The 16,113-nt window shown below is 43.7% G+C and overlaps 1 protein-coding gene across 4 annotated transcripts in view; it reads left to right on the forward strand.

The window, feature by feature from the left end:
* The first annotated feature begins 6,057 nt into the window (after positions 1-6,057).
* MYO16 (myosin XVI) overlaps positions 6,058-16,113 on the forward strand; it is a 483,589-nt gene continuing 473,533 nt past the window's right edge. The window contains exon 1 of one of the 4 annotated variants that reach the window (XM_056555738.1): positions 6,058-6,090. The gene's annotated coding sequence lies outside the window, so the exon portion shown is untranslated. Of the gene's footprint in view, positions 6,091-6,203; positions 6,226-8,926; positions 9,470-16,113 lie in introns of those variants that run through there. The other 3 variants (XM_056555737.1, XM_056555733.1, XM_056555734.1) reach the window with 3 other exon arrangements.

The following is a 16,113-nucleotide window of genomic DNA, read 5'->3' on the forward strand; positions in this document are numbered from 1 at the left end:
TCTACCGTCTCCTTCTCAGCTATGGCCTTCTTGGATTCCGGATCTGCAGGAAATTTTATTTTGGCCTCTTTCATCAACAGGTTCAACATCCCGGTGACCAGTCTCGCCAGACCCCTCTACATCGCCTCTGTTAATAATGAACGATTGGACTGTACTGTGCGTCACCGCACGGAACCCCTCTTAATGTGCATCGGACCCCATCACGAAAAAATTTAATTTCTGGTCCTCTCTAACTGCACTTCGGAAATTCTTCTTGGACTACCGTGGCTTCAACGCCATTCCCCAACCCTCGATTGGACCACTGGGGAAATCAAGAACTGGGGTACTTCTTGCCACAAGGACTGTCTTAAGCCTGCTCCCTGTACTGTCAGTCAAGACCCTGTGGTTCCTCCGATATCTGGTCTCCCCAAGGCCTATCTGGATTATGCTGATGTTTTTTGCAAAAAACAAGCAGAGACTTTGCCTCCTCACAGGCCTTATGACTGTCCAATTGACTTCCTCCCTGGTACTACTCCACCCCGGGGCAGAATCTATCCTCTGTCTGCTCCGGAAACACAAGCCATGTCGGAGTACATCCAAGAGAATTTAAACAAAAGGGTTTATCTGCAAGTCTTCCTCCCCTGCCGGAGCTGAATTTTTTTTCGTTTCCCAAAAAGACGTCTCCTTACGCCCTTGCATTGATTACCGCGGACTTAATAAAATCACTGTAAAAAAACGCTATCCCCTACCTCTTACCTCGGAACTCTTTGATCGCCTACGAGGCGCCCACATCTTTACCAAGCTGGACTTAAGAGGTGCATATAATCTCATCCGCATCAGGGAGGGGGACGAGTGGAAGACCGCATTTAACACCAGAGATGGACACTTTGAGTATCTGGTTATGCCCTTTGGGCTTTGCAACGCCCCTGCCGTCTTCCAAGACTTTGTAAATGAAATTTTTCGTGATCTTCTATATACCTGTGTTGTGGTTTACCTAGATAAACTATCAGCCGTATTGGATTGGCCATGCCCCTCCGGACTCCGTGCTATCCAACGTTTTTTGAGGTTTGTCAATTATTACAGACAATTTATTCCGCACTTTTCCACTATTGTGGCTCCTATCGTGGCCCTAACCAAGAAAAACGCCAAACCTAAGTCCTGGCCTCCTCAAGCGGAAGACGCATTCAATCATCTCAAGACTGCCTTTTCTTCTGCTCCCGTACTCTCCAGACCTGACCCATCTAAGCCCTTCTCGCTGGAGGTAGACGCCTCCTCGGTGGGAGCTGGAGCAGTACTCCTACAAAAAAATTCTTCCGGACATGCTGTTACTTGTGGTTTCTTTTCTAGGACCTTCTCTCCGGCGGAGAAAAACTACTCCATTGGTGATCGAGAACTACTGGCCATAAAATTGTCGCTTGAGGAATGGAGGCATCTGCTGGAGGGATCCAAATATCCAGTTATTATATACACTGATCACAAGAATCTCTCTTATCTTCAGTCTGCCCAATGGCTGAACCCTCGCCAGGCTAGGTGGTCGTTGTTCTTTGCCCGTTTTAACTTTGAAATTCATTTTCGCCCTGCTGACAAGAACATTAGGGCTGATGCCCTCTCTCGTTCATCGGATGCCTCTGAAGTGGAAGCTTCCCCGCAACACATTATTCCTCCGGACTGTCTGATCTCCACTTCTCCAGCTTCCATCAGACAAACTCCTCCAGGGAAGACCTTCGTCTCTCCAGGCCAGCGCCTCAGGATTCTCAAGTGGGGACACTCCTCACACCTCGCAGGCCATGCTGGCATCAAAAAATCCATCCAGCTCATCTCTCGATTTTATTGGTGGCCTACCCTGGAAGCTGATGTTGTTGATTTCGTGCGGTCTTGTACAGTCTGTGCCCGGGACAAGACCCCTCACCAGAAGCCTGCTGGTCTCCTCCATCCTCTGCCTGTTCCTGAACGACCATGATCTCAGATTGGTATGGACTTTATTACTGACTTACCTTTATCCCATGGCAACACAGTTATTTGGGTGGTCGTTGATCGATTCTCCAAGATGGCACATTTTATCCCTCTTCCAGGTCTTCCTTCTGCGCCTCAGTTGGCGAAACAATTTTTTATACACATTTTTCGCCTTCACGGGCTGCCCACGCATATCGTCTCGGATAGAGGCGTTCAATTTGTGTCTAAATTCTGGAGGGCCCTCTGTAATCAGCTCAAAATCAAATTAAACTTCTCGTCTTCTTATCATCCCCAATCCAATGGGCAAGTAGAAAGAATTAATCAGGTTCTGGGTGACTATTTGCGACATTTTGTTTCCTCCCGCCAGGATGACTGGGCAGATCTTCTACCATGGGCCGAATTCTCGTACAATTTCAGAGTCTCTGAATCTTCCGCTAAATCCCCATTCTTTGTGGTGTACGGCCGTCACCCTCTTCCCCCCCTTCCCACTCCCATGCCCTCTGGTTTGCCCGCTGTTGATGAGGTGACTCGGGACTTCTCCACCATATGGAAAGAGACTCAAAATTCTCTCTTACAGGCCTCATCCCGGATGAAAAAACATGCCGATAGGAAAAGAAGAATTCCCCCCATTTTTTCTCCCGGAGACAAAGTATGGCTCTCCGCCAAGTATGTCCGCTTTCGTGTCCCCAGTTATAAACTGGGACCACGTTATCTTGGTCCTTTCAAAATCAAGTGCCAAATCAACCCTGTCTCTTACAAACTCCTTCTTCCTCCTTCTCTCCGTATTCCCAATGCTTTCCATGTCTCTCTCCTTAAACCACTCATCCTTAACCGCTTCTCTCCCAAAGTTGTTTCTCCCACTCCAGTTTCCGGGTCCTCTGACGGATGCGCATCCCGACTCGCTTACCAGACCCGTTCCCCGTCTGTGCTGTCCCGGCGCGCGTGGCCCCGCTCCTTAGGGCGCGCGCGCGCCGGGTCTTTGCGATTTAAAGGGCCGGTGCGCCACTGATTGGCGCATGAGGTTTTAATCAGTACCTTCACCTGTGCACTTCTCTACTTATACCTCACTTCCCCTGCACTCTCTTGCCGGAACTTGTTGCCATTGTGCCAGTGAAAGCGTTTCCTTGTGTGTTCCTAGCCTGTTTTCCAGATCTCCTGCCGTTGCCCCTGACTACGATCCTTGCTGCCTGCCCTGACCTTCTGCTACGTCCGACCTTGCTCTTGTCTACTCCCTTGTACTGCGCTTATCTCAGCAGTCAGAGAGGTTGAGCCGTTGCCGGTGGATACGACCTGGTTGCTACCGCCGCTGCAAGACCATCCCGCTTTGCGGCGGGCTCTGGTGAATACCAGTAGCAACTTAGAACCGGTCCACCGACACGGTCCACGCCAATCCCTCTCTGGCACAGAGGATCCACCTCCAGCCAGCCGAATCATGACAGTAGTTTTTTCCTACTTACCTTCTAAAAATCATAACCCTTTCAATTTTGCACCTAAAATTCCATATTATGACTTATGTTTTGTGCCACCAATTCTACTTTGCAGTGACATTAGTCATTTTACAAAAAAATCCACGGCAAAACGGAAAAAAAATTCATTGTGCGACAAAATTGAAGAAAAAATGCCATTTTGTAAATTTTGACAGCTTCTGTTTCTACACAGTGCATTTTTCGGTAAAAATGACACCTTATCTTTATTTTGTAGGTCCAACCGATTAAAATTATACCCTACTTATATAGGTTTGATTTTGTCTTACTTCTGGAAAAAATCATAACTACATGCACAAAAATGAATACGTTTCAAATTGTCATCTTTTGATCCCTATAACTTTTTTATTTTTCTGCGAACGTAGCACTGTGAGGGCTCATTATTTGCACCGTGATCTGAAGTTTTTAGCGATACTATTTTTGATCTGATTTTTTAATAGCTTTTTATAAATTTTTTCATTATATAAAAAGTGACCAAAAATACTCTATTTTGGAATTTGGATTTTTTTTGCGTGTACGCCATTGACCGTGTGGTTCAATTAATGATATATTTTAATAGTTTGGACATTTCCGCATGCAGCAATACCACATATGTTTATTTTTATCGACACAGTTTTTTTTAATGGGAAAAGGGGGTGATTCTTAAATTTTTTAGGGAAGGGGTTAAATGATCTTTATAAAAAAAAAATTCACACTTTTTTTTTGCAATATTATAGCCCCCTATAGTGGCTATAACACTGCACACACTGATCTTCTACACAGATCACTGCCACGCATTAACATGGTTTAACACTCACCTTTCAGAAGACAGGAGCTGTGTGGCAGATGACTCGGACCGTACCAGGGAGCAGAGTTTAAGGTGCTGCTGGTTTTCACCAGAGCCCGCCAGCCCACAGGCGGCTGAGGAGATGCGAGGCACAGGAGGGATAAGGCTGCTCATAGTCAGGATAGCAGAAGGTCAAGGCAGGCGGCAAAGTAGCGTAGTCAGGACGTAACAGGAGGTCAGTAGGCAGGCGGCAGAGGAGCAAGGTCAAGTCACAGAACAAACGATAAGATACACTGTAAGGCAACTATCTGGACTGCTTTCTCTCAGGCACAAGGCAACAAAGATCCGGCAGGGAAGTGAGGAGGGTGGAGGAATTTATCAATGAGCCACAGGTGAATTACACTAATGAGCGCACTGGCCCTTTAAATCTTAAGGCTCCAGAACGGAGCAGAGAGGCAGAGGCTGGGGCAGGAGAAGCACCAGCTGAGTGACGGACTGGGGCCTCGCATGCGGGCGCGTCCCACGATGCAAGTCCCCGCCCCACCAGCAGCAGCAGGTAACGGGACCATGCGCTCACGGCCAGCGTGTGCAGCCGGAGCACATACCATAACACATGGCAATGATCAGTGTTATCGGCGGCCGATTTCTCAAGCCTGGATTTCAGGCTTGGAGCAATTAATCGCCGATCTGACACGCTGGGGAGAGGTTACGGACCCTCCGCACGTGTTCTAGCTGATTGGGACATCACAATTTCACCGCGATGGTCCCATTCAGCCTGACTGAGCTGCCGGGAGTGTATTTTGGTTACTTTAGACAGGGCGATCAACTTTGAACGCTGTGTCTAAAGGGTTAATAGTGCGCGGCACAATGATCGGTGCAGCGCTCTATTAGCCCAGGGTCCCGTCTTTCATTAGCCACCAGGACCAACCCACTATGACGCGGGGTCATGGCGTGACCCCGCGTTATAGACCGGGGGCAGGGTGTACAGGTACGCCCTGGGTCCTTAAGAGGGTTAACGTTTCACAATGGCAAACAACTGTTTTTTCTTCACCTCCCCCTCTATTTCACAAGCACCTCAGGTATAACACTTTCTACCGATAAAATCCTGTATACTTACTGGCGCAGATTTTATTTGCATCGGCATGTGATTTTCTGGCAATACTGGACACAGTTCAGACTGGGGGGAGGACTTGTCGCATAAGACGCACACCCGTATCCTGTTCATGACACCAAAAGTTGTGGTAGAGAGTGTGATGCAAAGGGCAGATGGAATTACCCTAGAGGCAGATGGCATTAACCCCTTGTATTCGTGATGCAAGGGTGTGGTTTATCCTCTATACCACCCGAAGGTATACCGCTAGATCCTGGGCTAGGCATCGGGACAATAATGACTCCATTGCCAAGTTACGGATAATGGTATCTTTACTGAGGGTAGACAGAAGGTAAAGTCTATACAGTTCAGCCAGGGCCCGTGGAGGTGACCAGAGACTAAGAGACCTTAAGGGCTTGCTGGGACTTGTAGTAAATGGGGTCAATTTAATGCAGGCCATGTTGACTTGACAAATTGTGACTGTGACTGACTTGACTGATGACTGACAATACTGAGACTGGCTTACTTGTACCTGCTTGTGGCTGCAGACTGGACTTGAGGCCTCCTATGACTCTGGGCACTCTCTGCGACTCGACTTAACCTCAGCAAAGACTTGTAAGGAAAGAGAGAGAGCTAACTCCACCCAGGGCTTATATGGGGGAGTCTGACTGACTTGCGTCAACTCCCCCAAATTGTCAGATACTCCCTTTGCTTTTATATACCAATGCTTTGCAGTAATAAAGTCAGAGTGTGTTCGCCATACCTACTTGTCTGTTATCTTTTCCTATGAGGGAGACACTCTCCTGGCGCCAGAGAAGGTGACACAAACCAAGGTGGAACTAAGACACTATATACCAGGGGTATATAGTGAGGAGTAGCAGATCCTTTCATGGGGTAACAACTCCCGTACTAGGCCACCGCACAACATTTCAGGGAACAACCCCCTTAGCCATGTGAGTACATCCCCTATATTTTTGTAAATATTTTATTATATCTTTTTATGTGACATTCCTGAAGAAATGACCCTCTGCTACAATGTAAAGTAGTGAGTGCACACAATGTATAACAGCGTTTAACCGGTTGCCGTCTATGGAACAGCTGGCTCCTCCTGAGACAGCAAGCAGTGTATGGCGAGCCATACCGGCCGGCCTCCATCTGATTCCTGTAGTGGGGGGCCACCGTTAATAGCTGACATGCTGCAATCGCTGAGGCCGGCTATTAACCCTTTAGATCGCCTCTGTCAAAGCTGTGGCATCTAAAGTGACCTTTAACCAGTCCCTGGTGGTCCAGTGGGGTGGATCGCCCCTCCCCCCCACAGCACGATCGCAGGGGAGCAATCCACTTCTGAGGTAGCCAGAGGGCTTACCCTTTCTCCTATCCTGGTCCCAACTCTGTGATTGATAAGCTTTATGGACATACAGAATAAATATAAAGTGCCATTTTTACTGAAAAGTGCACTGCGTAGAATTGGAAGCCCCCAAAATTTACTAAATGGCATTTCTTTTTTCAATTTTGCCCCACAAATATTTTTTTTCTGGTTTTGCCGTAGATTTTGTGGTAAAATGATTGATTTCATTACAAAGTAAAATTGGTGGCACAAAATATGGGTCTGTGGGTGGAAAATTTTTTATGATTTTTAGAAGGTGAAGAGGAAAAACGAAAGTGCAAAAATGAAAAAATGCCCCAGTCCTTAAGGGGTTAACATTACTGCCCCCCCCCCTCAAAATAACTCAATGCACAGCCATTCATATCTGAACCTTGGTAACATAAGTGAGTACACCCCTAAAAAAGACATTTTCCCTCCCCCGGTGTAATGTGATTTGTCAGTGTTACAATGTCTCAGATGCTACTGGGAGCAGGTGTCTTAAATTTGGTGTTATTGCTCTTTGGACACTAGAAGTTCAACATTGCAACAGTTCAACATTGCACTTTATGGCAAAGAACTCTCTGATTATCTGGAAAAAAAAAAAAAAAGAATTGCTGCTCTACGTAAGGATGGCCTAGACCATAAAAAAAAATTGCCAAGAACCTAAGACTAAGCTGCAGAACAGTGGGCAAGACCATACAGCATTTTCACAGGACAGGTTCTACTAAGAACAGGCCTTGCCATAATCGACCAAGGAAATTGAATGCACGTGCTTAGCGATATATCCAGAGGTTGTCTTTGGGATATGAAAGTATGAGTGCTGCCAGCATTGCTGCAGAGGTTGAAGGGGTGGGGGAGTCAGCCTATTAGTGCTCAGACTATATGCTTAACACTGCATTAAATTGGTCTGCATGGCTGTCATCAAAGAAGAAAGAAGCACAAGAAAGTCCACAAACAGTTTGCTGAAGACATAAGCTTATTTGATTCATATGGTGTTAAGCATGTGTGGCAGCAACCTGGTGAGGAGTAAAAAGATGTGTGTCTTGCCTACAGTCAAGCATGGTGGTGGAAGTGACATGATCTGGGGCTGCATGAGTGTTGCTGGCACAGGGGAGGTACTGTTCATTGAGGGAACCATAAATGCCAACATGCACTGTGACATATTGAAGCAGAGCATGATCCCCTCTCCTTAGAGACTGGGCCATAGGGCAGTATTCCAACATGATTATTTACCTCAAACACACCTCCAAGATGAACACTGTCTTGCTAAAAAAGCTCAGAGTAAAGTTGATAGACTGGCCAAGTATGTCCAGATGTAAGTCCTATTGAGCATCCTGAAAGAGAAGGTGGGGGAGTGCAAGGTCTCTAACATCCACCAAATATGTGATGTTATCATGGAGTAGTGGAAGAGGACTCCAGTGGCACCCTATAAAGCTCTGGTGAACTCCATGTCTAAGAAGCCTAAGGCAGCGCTGGAAAATAATAGTGGCTACACATAATATTGACACTTTGTGCCCAATTTGAACATTTCCACTTAGGGTTGTACTTAATTTTGTTGCCAAGCTTTAGACATTAATGGCTGTGTGTTGGGTTATTTTGAGGGGACTGTTATATAGACTGTGCACTCACTACTTTACATTGTAGCAGAGGGTCATTTCTTCAGTGTGGTATAGATATAATAAAATATTCACAAAAATGTGAGAAATTGTTTGCTGTAAATAAATATATACATTTCATATGATATTGACTTTGAAAAATACCAATTTAATTTATTTTATCCATCAATGTTACTTTGTATCACATACTGTATAATCCAACTATTGTTTAACCAGCTGTCAGTAAAGTCCAGCAGGTCATTGTTTGCGCCTAAGACCTTTTTGATTGTAGTGTGACCTTGCTGTTAAGGGTCATTTGTTGCTTTCTATTGAGCTACTAACCCCATGGATTGCGTGTGTCACCAGTGAAATTGGCATTGGAAAACTGTGTATTTACATACAAACATAGTGTACTTTAAACCAAAACATGTGGATATCTATCTATCTAATCTATCTATTTAATCTATCTAGTTAATCTATCCATCCGTTTATCTATCGCTCCACACATCTACTGTATATCTCTCTCTATATATAACACATATTTGTAAATAACATATTGTACGGGGTATGTGTGTGGGCTGATGTCTCGTATCATACGGAACAGCAGGTAAGAGGTGTAAAAGGATCTGCATCTTTAAGAAGCTGAGATTCTCTCCAGCCTGGAAACATAGTCACAATTGCCACATTCCCAGTCCTTCTTTTGTTTGCTTGTGTGTGACAGCCAGAGATCCACGGGAGCCTTTTCTCATGGTGATTAGAAACAGCCTAACATAAGATGATCTTTCTTCTCTTCCACTCCTTCCTTCCATCTTTTTTTTTTCTCGTTCCCTTCCTTCCGTAAACCTTTAAAATAAATATTGGAGCAAGTTGGAAGGAGTGAGATGCTCGGCTCCCACACACATTTAAACAAAAGAGGTAGAGGAAGACTCCTGACCAGAAAAAGATTGTCTGGGAGCCAAACCCCCTTCAGTGTGAAGTGCCTGCTCTGGATGCTGCTGATAGTACAAACTGCTCTTGGATTTCCAATAAGCGGCTGCAATTAGAGGCTCATCTTTGTGTGATTGTAAAGGGTACTCGGTTCTGCTTCCGCCACGGATTAAAGCAAGTCCTGCAGGATCATGGCCCTTTGAAGAGCTTTGTGGTATAGGAACGTAATTGATTGGTGCTGGGGAGAGATTGCACAATACCGCTTTTTTTATTCTTCTTATCAGTGGATCACTGCACGGTACAAAGTAGGTAAGGGAACTTTAAGTGTTAATTAAACCGGTGACAATTGCCTCTATACCGATATACGATCATGCTTATGTGCCATGTATCTTAGGAGATCTCATCACCTAAAATATTTGCTCTTAATACCTGTCTTGTTTATCTATATTTTAATTTGTTTCTAAAGTTGATATCATGCAGCTAGTAATACAATGTGATGCCTTATCTATAATATTTTAAGGTAGGAGCAGAATCCTTGAATGGCGAGAATGGAAACCTATCTGGTAGTGTGGTGTGATGCAAGCTCGAGGGAGGTAGATTTCCTTGTTGCCATGGACAGGGTCTGCTCCGAGATCAGAATGTCACATGTAGACATAGCCGGAGCTCATTTGCTGAAAATATATTGCACAGTGAGAATTGTAAATATGTATGCTTGATAGACTTTAAATATTTACCTGGAGGTTACGGGGTTGTCTGGAGAAAGTGGCCCCAATGAGTCAGGGCAATCTGGCGCTAAAGTGAAGCTTGATGGTTAACTGCCCTTTGCTTTTAGCGTTGTATCTTTGTAGCCTGCTTGTTATGTGGGAAGTGGACGTTACAGAGGATAACTTTGTATTTGTATACTTTTATTGGAAGTCGTTTTTTCAAAGTATAATTGAAACTTAAATTTCCATTTGTGATGTATTATGGTAATGAAATAAGCAATGTTTGATTTATCTTGGGTTTAATAACTGGGACAACTGACACTATATTATGAATATACTGAGAGGGCTTTACCACTTAAAGTTATCACCTAGTTGATGCTAGTCTGAGTAGTGGGGGTCCAACCAGAACACGGGACCCCTGTTCTTGTGATCAGTCATGTGATTCAATCAGACCCCCACTAATCAAACATTCATCACCTGTACTGAATAATAGTAATAAGTGTTGTTGTTCGGAAAACCTCTTTTAGGTTTTTTTTTGTTTGATATGAGCAAAATCATTCAATGGATCTACTGTAAAATTGTTGGATTTTTTAAAATTTTTTATTTATTTATTTTTTACTACTGTTTCAATATACTCAGGTGCACATTGACTTCTCTAACCAAGGGTACTTTCACAGGGGTAGGAAACTTCGATTTTTCTGCAGTGAAATTGTATGAATATTTGAGTACCAGCAATGTGAGTGATATTTCATCAGATCTCTGTCACATGCTGTGGAGAAAGAAAAGGCACGGAATCCCCACAGGAATTGATTTTCAGTGTGGATTTCTTCTATTAAATTATCATGGATTTTCCACATTGACTTTAATGGGTGGGGGTTAAAATACACAATTAATCTGCAGTTTTTGAGGCATTTGATGCAAAAATGCTGCAGATTCACAGAAAATGCAAAACATCAGATTTCAAATATAATTTCAAACATAATTTTTTTTTAAACATAATTTTCTTTCTAATTCACAGCCCCGATTGCCAAACAGATCTGCACCAAATTTTGTGTTGCTGTACGTGAAGGGGTTAAACTTGCCCTAAAAAGCTGTACATGCTGCACATTTTTTATGCGTAAAATGATCACTATATAAACATGTAACTTGCTGGGGATTGGCACCACATTCTGCCACTTATAAACATGCCCCAAATTTCATACAAGCAGACGTTCCCTTTCAACTATCATGGCAGATAGGATAAGTTTTAAAAAGCTGGAGAGTCATAAGGGCAATGTAATTGTATAAGTTGCATAGGGCAAAACCACTAAGAACATTGTAATGCATTGATTTGTATTAAATCGGGCATGTCTTTATGGACTGAAATATCTGAGGGGTTTTCTCACAGCCTCACAAGGAATGACTGCCAGGAGGATTTGACAGAGGGACGGAAGGAGAAGCCTTATATACAGGCGCTGACTTGTATGTTCTGTCCAAACATTGTAAAGCTAACACACTGCCGGGAATCTGCAGGAAATTGACGGAAATTGGATTTGTTGTTGGCGTCGCATTCTCGGCGGTGTTTTGCTCTATGTTTTTTATGTAGAGAATTAAACAGATCTTTCTTATCACACACACCTGGAGAGATTCCGCCTAAACTATTCGCAAATAATTATTGTCTTACTGTTGAGTAATGTTGACAGTTATTTGAGATAACTTTACATTTGTTTAAATACCGTAACAGGGTATGTTCACATGACAAATTACCGGCATGTTTTCCACTGCAGCAGATTTTCCGCAGCAGAATTTCCTTGGCAGAAAATCTGCCGCACATTATGTTGACCACAAAATCCGCCCGGTTCAAATATGCAGCAGGAAACATGCGTCAGCTGCCCGGGTGAACGTGCCCATACAAAGAATATAATAACTAAATATAAAATGGTTTTCGATGGCTCAGCAAAATCGTTCTACCAGAAGGTGATTTTAAAGGGGTTGTCCAGGAAGAAGCGCCTAGCGCCTACTTCTGTCCTCTGCATGTCTCGGAAGTATACATTCTGAGATGAGAGGTAGGTGCTGGTCATAATCAAGTCCAATAGCTGCACTTTGCTCCAACAACATTGTGCAGCTATTAGACATATGTACAACATCCTGGAACCAAGGGCACCCACCCTTCCTGATTCTGAAGGTATACTTCCAAGATGGGCAAGGGCGAAAGTGAGCACTGTGGAGTAGAACGGGTAGGATTTTTTCTGCTTCCCGGACAACCCCTTTGAAGGGATACTCCTCTGCCCTGTTCCGAAGCTCCGCTCCCCAGCATCCGGAAGTTTATTGTTCGGAATGCTGTGTGCGGGCTTCCGTGTTCAGGGCCGCCCCTCGTGACGTCACGCCCGCTGGGCGGGCGTGACGTCACGAGGGGCGGCCCTGAACACGGAAGCCCGCACACAGCGTTCCGAACAATAAACTTCTGGACACTGGGGAGCGGAGCTCCGGAAGCAGGGCAGCGGAGTACCCCTTTTAAGAACGGTCTACTAAATGGCATAACATTTCTGCTGCTACAATCGGAAACGTTTGCCAATTAGAAATACTGAAACTCTGCTAAAATATGAAATACTGTACCTACATAGAAACACAAAATATTCAAGTCATAGATGTAATGATGTGGAGAGAAGAACTTATTGGATGTCAGTGCCAGGTTGGAAAGGTTAAGCACAAATGCCATGTCCAACCTGCTGTGCGGCAGATGCTCAAAAAGACTTTTGACCTTAAAAGAAATGTGAGCCACCGGTACATGAATTACATAACAAGTTTATCTAACAGCTTAGAAGGAACGCTTAGAAGAAACCATACCGACGCATTTTACACATTTCTTCTTCATTTGTATGATAAGACTTTATTTTAGTACTAAATAAAGAATATAAAAGTTTTATGTTTATATTTTCTAGACTTTAAGCATAGGACATAGTAAATATAATTCATGCAGTTAATTTACCAATGGAAAGATAATAAATGTACTATTATGGGGTTAAATATGCATTATCCGCTTGAAGTCGTGCCTATGCCTACCTCCTAGTAGTCGATGAAACCCTATCTAATATGTACAATATGACTCCTTTTCTTCTTGCGGGGCTGTTGCTTTCATCCCAAGAAGGGCATAGAGGTTGTATGTTCCCTACGCTTAATCTGCTTTTGTTATGGCTTAAAATGTAGATTTCATTTTCTTTGATGAGTACAATGTACTACCTACCCTCTTCACTGTCACTCTGCCAGTTGCTGGTCATGGTCCTGCAGCTGGCATCTGTTCCTTGTCTGCTTTTGGCTGACACATACGTTTTTCCAGTTGCTTCTCTTTGCTGCCAATGGATGCTCTTAGTACATTCACTTTTACCTGCTTTATTGATACGATGCACAGGTCTTGATGCACAGGTCTACGGTTTTCTACATATGCTTCTATGTATCTGCAGCGTAGCAATAAGTAAATAAATTAAAAGGTACTCCAGTGGAAAACATGTATTTTTTAAATCACCTTGTGCCAAAAAGTTATACAGATTTGTAAATTACTTCTATTTAAAAAATCTTAATCCTTCCAGTTCTTATCAGCTGCTGTATACTACAGAGGAAGTTCTTTTCTTTTTGAATTTATTTTCTGTCTGACCACAGTCCTCTCTGCTGACACCTCTGTCCATTTCAGGAACTGTCCGGAGATGGTGAAAAAAAAACATAGCAAATTTCTCCTGCTCTGTACAATTCCTGACGTGTGTGTGTGTGTGTATGTATATATAATTAATATATTTATATATACACACACACACATAGTATCTCACTTTTTTTGTGGTATATTTTTATGTGACTCTAAAAAAAACTAAACAATTGCACTGTAAGCCAATATAACACTGTTTAACCCCTTAAGGACCGGAGGTTTTTCCGTTTTTGCATTTTCGTTTTTTGCTCCTTGCCTTTAAAAAATCATAACTCTTTCAAATTTACACCTAAACATCCATATGATGGCTTATTTTTTGCGCCACCAATTCTACTTTGTAATGACGTCAGTCATTTTGCCCAAAAATCTATGGTGAAGCGGGAAAAAAAATCATTGTGCGACAAAATTGAAAAAAAACGCTGTTTTGTAACTTTTGGGGGCTTCCGTTTCTACGTAGTACATTTTTCGGTAAAAATGACACCTCATATGTATTCTGTAGGTCCATACGATTAAAATGATATCCTACTTATGTAGGTTTGATTTTGTCGGACTTTTGGAAAAAATCATAACTACATGCAGGAAAATTTATACGTTTAAAATTGTCATCTTCTGACCCCTATAACTTTTTTATTTTTCCGTGTATGGGGCGGTATGAGGGCTCATTTTTTGCGCCGTGATCTGAAGTTTTTAACGGTACCATTTTTGCATTGATAGGACTTATTGATCACTTTTTATTCATTTTTAAATGATATAAAATGTGACCAAAAATGCACTATTTTGGACTTTGGAATTTTTTTGCGCGCACGCCATTGACCGAGCGGTTTAATTAATGATATATTTTTATAATTCGGACATTTCCGCACGCGGTGATACCACATATGTTTATTTTTATTTTTATTTACACTGTGTTTTTTTTTTAATTGGAAAAGGGGGGTGATTCAAACTTTTAATAGGGGAGGAGTTAAATGATCTTTATTCACTTTTTTTTTTCACTTTTTTTTTGCAGTGTTATAGGTCCCATAGGGACCTATAACACTGCACACACTGATCTTCTATGTTGATCACTGGTTTCTCATAAGAAACCAGTGATCAACGATTCTGCCGCATGACTGCTCATGCCTGGATCTCAGGCACTGAGCAGTCATTCGGCGATCGGACAGCGAGGAGGCAGGAAGGGGCCCTCCCGCTGTCCTGTCAGCTGTTCGGGATGCCGCGATTAGCCGCGGCTATCCCGAACAGCCCGACTGAGCTAGCCGGGAACTTTCACTTTCACTTTTAGCCGCGCGGCTCAGCTTTGAGCGCGCGGCTAAAGGGTTAATAGCGCGCGGCGCCGCGATCGGCGCTGCGCGCTATTAGAGGCGGGTCCCGGCTTCACTATGACGCCGGGCCCGCCATGATATGACGCGGGGTTACTGTGTAACCCCGCGTTATATCAGAAGAGAAGGACCAATGACGTACCGGTACGTCCTTGGTCCTTAAGGGGTTAATGTTGTGTCCCCTCAAAATAACTCAACATATAGCCATTAATGTCTAAGCCTTGGCAACAAAAGTGAGTATACTCCTAAGTGGAAATGTCCAAATTGGGCCCAAAGTGTCAATATGTTGTGTGGCCACCATTTTTTTCAGCACTGTCGTACGCCTCTTGGGCATGGAGTTCACTAATGCTTTTCAGGTTACCACTGGAGTCATCTTCCACTCCTCCATGACAACATTCTGGAGCTGGTGGATGTTAGAGACCTTGCACCTCCCCCTTTCTGTTTGAGGATACCCCACAGATGCTCAATAGGTTTTAGGTCTGGAGATATGCTTGGCCAGTCCATCACCTTTACCCTCGGTTTATTTAGGAAGGAAGTGTGGACATTTACAAAGTGTGTTTGTGGTTGTCATCATGTAGGAATACTGCCCTGTGGCCCAGTCTCCGAGAGGAGGGGTTAATGCTCTGCTTGAGTATGTCACAGTACTTGTTGTCATTCATGGTTTACTCAATAAACTGTAGCTCTCTAGTGCCAGCAGCTCTTATGCAGCCCCAGACCATAACACTATCACCACCATGCTTAACTATAGGCAAGACACACTTGTCTTTGCACTCCTCAACTAGTTGCAAATAAGTTTATCTTAGTCTCATCGGACCACAGGACATGATTCCAGAAATCCATATCCTTAGTCTGCTAGTCTCCAAAAATCTGCAGGCTTTCTTGTGCTACATTTTTGGAACAGGCTTCCTCCTAGGGAAACAGCCATGCATACCAATTTAATGCAGTGTGGTGTATGGTCTGAGCACTGACAGGCTGACTCCCCCCCCCCCCCCACCCCTCTAACCTCTGCAGCAATGCTGGCAGCACTCATATATCTTTTCCAAAAGACAACCTCTGGATATGACGCTGAGCAGGTGCACTCAAATTCTTTGGTCAGCCATGGCAAGGCCTGTCTTAGGTGGAACTTGTCCGCTGAAACTGCTGTATGGTCTTGCTTACCGTACTGCAGTTCCATTTCAGGGTGTTAGCAATCCTCATTTAGTCTATGCCATCTTTATGTAAAACATCCATTCTTTTTTGTCAGATCCTCAGAGAGTT

The sequence above is a fragment of the Hyla sarda genome, chromosome 2, assembly GCF_029499605.1.
Source record: "Hyla sarda isolate aHylSar1 chromosome 2, aHylSar1.hap1, whole genome shotgun sequence".
NCBI classification, from domain to species: Eukaryota; Metazoa; Chordata; class Amphibia; order Anura; family Hylidae; genus Hyla; species Hyla sarda.